General features: G+C 57.9%; 1 protein-coding gene across 3 annotated transcripts in view; it reads left to right on the top strand.

The window, feature by feature from the left end:
* The window catches only part of KDM6B (lysine demethylase 6B), a 20,534-nt gene that overhangs the window by 4,307 nt on the left and 11,660 nt on the right, over positions 1-4,567 (top strand). For all 3 annotated transcript variants that reach the window (XM_004712915.3, XM_045293426.1, XM_045293425.1), the window contains exon 2: positions 2,545-2,660. The gene's annotated coding sequence lies outside the window, so the exon portion shown is untranslated. The remainder of the gene's footprint in view (positions 1-2,544; positions 2,661-4,567) is intronic.

Raw genomic sequence — 4,567 nt, 5'->3', positions numbered from 1 at the left:
CGGGGGCACCGCCGGGGGACAGACACCCAGCAGGTAACCCCGGCCCGGCTCTCCCTCCCCCTCTGATTTTCTCCCCCCCCTTTCCCGGATGACCCCTTTCCCTGGTTCCGTCTCCCCGTTTTCCCTCGGCTTTGCCTCTATTCCCTGGCTCTCCTTGTTCCATCTGCTCCACTTGGACTTGTAGCCCGCTGGCCGCGCCGCCGCCGTCTCTTGCAGCCCGACTGCGCTCCCCTCGCCCGACAGCCTGTGCGCCCCAGGTCTGCCCGCGGCACCTTTCGGGGCTCCGCCGCGTCTCTCCCTTCCAGGGCCCTGACTTCCCCTCCGATCTACCCCTGGGGCTCCGGGGAAGAAGGGAGTCCCCCGTCTTTGCCTGTCGTCCCCAGTTCCCCCGCTTCCCAACTCTGGCCCCCTTTCTCTTCCTAGCAGTCTCTAGGGGTGGGGAGAGGACCGGAATTGGGGGGGGGGGCTACTGGAGGGGCTAGGGTCAGTATGCCGCTGGGGAAAGGGGCTGTGTGAGCGAGGTGGGGGTGAGGGGCGACTTGAGAGCCAGCGGTCTCTCTGTTGTCCCTTTAAATGGCCCTCACATTTCTGGGGACTCGTGGAGGGGAGATGGCAAGCCGCCTGCCTGGGGGGCAGGGCCCTCGGTTTGTGCACACAGTCAGGGGTGGTAATGATTTAAAGGGACAGCCTCAGTGTGGCCATTGCCACCCTGTGCAGGCGGGAGGGGGAGCCGGCAGGCCGAGTCTGGGGAGGCTGGCAGAGCCTTGGAGGCCGGATCTGTTGCCGAGCCTGCCAGCTGTGGGACGGTGTGGGGGTGTGGGGAGCGGTGACAGCCTGTCTGGGGGGCACTAAGCCTGGACTTTCTCCAGGGCCCCACCTTTGGCTTCACTGACTCCTTGTCTGAGAATCTCTGAGCCTAAACTACTGAGTGTGGCACCCTCCAACCTTGGGCATGTCTGCTGGTCAGCACCTTGGCCTGGGCTCTTAGGAGCTGGCCCTTCAGCTTCCCCTTTTGTTGTTTGGCTCTGTGCACGAGAAAGCCCCAGCCCCTCCCCCAGCTCCCCCATCTCATCCACATACTCCACCCCCCCACCCCAACAATCCACACACCCACCCCAGCTGTTGGGCAGATGAATTACAGCCGCAGGCTCAGGGCCAGGGCTGGTGAGGGATTAAAGCTCTGGGGCCGGTTCTTTAAATGGCTACTAGCCCCTCCCCCACGCTGCTGTCCAGACACCCCACACCCCTCTGGTCCTCCTTGGCTCCCCTCTATTCCTCCTCTTGGTTGTCCTGAGGCCTGCTTATGTCCCTTTTTCTGGGCCAGACCCTCCCTTGCACACCCCTACCCCCCCCCCACAACACACATACACACACACACTCTCAGAACTACATACACATGCTGTAGACTATACACACACCCTGCATGGTCCCACATTCCGAGGGTCCCTGACGATTCAGCTCAAGCTCCTTTCTGCAGCAGAAGGCCTTGTCGGTGTGGTCTCCCAAGTGTGCCACTGACCACCGCCTCTGGCCTGGTGAGGGGCCTTACACGGGTCAGAAATAGCACCTCCCTAGGGGCAGTGTCATCAGCAGCCAGGAAACTTGCAGCACATTGCATCATGGAGGCTGGGGGCCAGAAGCCTGAGCCTTTGGGGCTTGGAGAGGGATGGGGGCTGAGGGCCAGCCCTAGCCTGGGAACCCAAGGGTCTGGGTCTCTCAAGGCAGAGAAGTGTGTAGTTAGGGAGCAGAAAACTTAGGTCCCTGAGGAGTGAGTCTGCGGTAAGGGCAGGCTTGGATCTGACCCTTAGATGGACAGCTGGTTCTTGGCCCTGGACTTGGCTTTAAAGACCTTCTCATACCTGATTGGTCAAAGGGGGTAGGGGGGAAGCCTTAGTCACCTTTTAGGGCCACAAAGAGGAAGAAGGTGATGGGGTAACAGGATATTGCCTTGGGGGATGGGATAGAGGGGAGGCTTGTTACAGAGTCCACTTCTAGGTCCAAGCCCAGAGCCAGAATCCTTGCTAAGGAAGAAGGCTCCTCCTTGCTGGGCCCGTTCATCTTGTCTGGAGACCTGGGTGCTCCCGCCTGGGGGAAGAGGAGAGGGCAGAGTCCAGAGGGTGGGGTGGACTGGCTAGTGTCTTGATAAGGTTGGGAGGAGGCACAGCTGAAGGAAGAAGTATCTGCTTGCCTGGAGCCAGGAATAAGGCTTACTTGGGTACAGATGTCAGGGGCAGCTGAGGCACCTTTGGGGCTGGGAAAGTCTCAGCAGGAGAGCCTCGTGGAAGAGGGTTCTGGACTGTGTGTCCACACTGGGCTCAGGCAACTACCATTGCACGCCCCTCCCCTTACCACCAGGCCTAGGCTCCTTCCTAAAGGGGATGGTTGGAGGACCACTTTGGGCATGGCTTTTCCTGGTTACCATGGAAACAGGTGCTCCCTGCCTGCCTGACCAGGAGCCAGGTTTCTCCTCAATCAGGGGGCAGGGAGCCTAGGAAAATCCTTAAACCTGGAAGACCTCATCTCTTTCTGCCCTTTTTCTTCTAGGTTCCCCCAGGCACCATGCCAGCCCCGTAGCACAGCCAACTCAACCCACCCGGGATCTGCACCCCATCGCTGGGGCACTGGTTCCAATGAGACAGGGGTGCATCAAACCCCAGTTGGTAAGTCCAGCCCTGAGTGATCCCCACCCTCAACAGTCCAACTCAGCACCATGTGCCTGAGGAGTGCTATTTTCTGGACTGTGCCCACTCCTCACAATGGTCCAGTCCAAACTCTTGAGTGTCCCCTGAAGGACTTGAGTAGTTCCGCCTTCTGGTTTATGGTGCACCCCTCTGCCTCCTATGAATGGTACACCCGTGTCCTTCACCAGCCTCTCCACTGCCACCCAAAAAACCTCCTTACTCAGTGCTACAACCGAGTTTCATGTTGAATTATACTAGGCTTTGTAGACTTGTAGCCATGAGATACTTGGAGTAGCCGGAGGACTTCGCTCCTTCCTGTAAGAACTGTTATTAACCTGGTTTATGGAGAGTGATTAGAAGTGGAGCTGGGGAGAGACTGGAGACCTTTGCTATAAGAACTTGTTGCCATGACGGTCTTGCCTCATTACCTTTCTTTCCAGTTCCTTCTGCCCCATCCTCTTGGTATTGCACTGTAGCATTTGTCCCCCATACCTAAAGTCTTATCCCCCAACCCCCCCTTCCTTCCCTGTAATGTCTGAGGCCCTGCACTACCCTTTCCCATCCCTCTGCAGGAGAGAAAGAAAGTGAATGCTTAGGGGGGACTTCAGTTCTTGGAGTGTCTATGCCCCTCGCCCACTACTGACTGAGGCGCTTCAGAATGGGGCCTGTTCCATGTGTTTCTCTCCCTTGGCCATGGTAGTTTGCACGTTGGGGGCCTCAGTGGATTTGTGTTGGATGAATGTGTTGACTCAATGAGTTGCTTTGCCAAAAAACCCAGTTTCTTTAAGCCACATAGTTCCTGCAGGGATGAAGCACCACCGCCTACCCTTACTTTCTCTAGAGGGCAAGGGGTCCTTGGGGGTGGGGTGGGGTGGAAAGATGGGATAGAGGTGAGTGACAGGCTGGCCCAGGAAAACTCGTCAGAATGTCACAGAGGCAGTAGAAAAGTGTGGTAAGAAGGAAGCCCATTTCTTTCACTCACTCGCAGAATGACCTTGGCCAAGTTAATCTAACCTCTCTGAGCCCCAAATTCCTCATTTGTAAAATGGGAGGGGTAAAAGTACCACCTTCATCAGGGTTTAAGGAGCCCCTGGCCCCAGAAAAATAAGAATGTGAGGTGCGTTACACAGTGCCTGACAAGCATAAGTACTCAAGAAGTGCTAGCAGTGATTGTCATAATGAGTAGCTGTGAGGCTAAGCCGAGATGCGGAATGGAACAGAACTTGACTGAAGGCAGACAACAGCCCCACCCCCACGCCCCTACCGAGAATATTTGACTCGCTGAAGGAACACTGAACCAGCAAGAGGGACGTTGAGTTTCAGGGTCAGCCTGCTCTCGGTTTTCCGACTCTGTTCAGGTTCATGCAGGCATTCAGAAGGGGATGTGCAGAGACACACGTGATCATGCAAGTAATGCAAAGGCAGAGCTAGACAAAAGCCGAGGCAGAAGCCAGGCAGACACGCAGGCCCCCGGACTCGTGTAGACAGGGATAATGACAGGAACGTGCCAGACACAGGCACCGGGGCAGACGAGATGAGCAGATACGTGGGTGAATACGGAGCCAGACACCAGGACCCACACACAGCCGACCTTGTCAGACAGAAGGCTGAACACAGCGCCCAGTCAGAGGCAGACACAAGGCCCGCAGTGACACATAGCGGACCACGGCCGCCGGCACTGTCACTCCTCGGTGGGGGGCAGGGGGGGCCCGGTGACGGGGCAAGGCTGGGGAAAGGGAATCCCGGGCGGGCGGTCTGCCCGGGTGGCTGAGTCACCGCGCTCCAGATGAGGGCCTCCCCATCGCCTACCCCCTCGGCCCCCCCGCCCCCAGGTAAGAAGTTGGCCTCCGTGGGGCAGAAGGCAGCCAGGCGGGGGAAGCAAGGCG

The sequence above is a fragment of the Echinops telfairi genome, unplaced genomic scaffold (genome assembly GCF_000313985.2).
Source record: "Echinops telfairi isolate 266 unplaced genomic scaffold, ASM31398v2 ScPeMD7_2010;HRSCAF=2546, whole genome shotgun sequence".
Classification (NCBI taxonomy): domain Eukaryota; kingdom Metazoa; phylum Chordata; class Mammalia; order Afrosoricida; family Tenrecidae; genus Echinops; species Echinops telfairi.
Note: the sequence above shows the minus strand (reverse complement) of the source record. Positions and strands in the feature narration are given on the sequence as shown.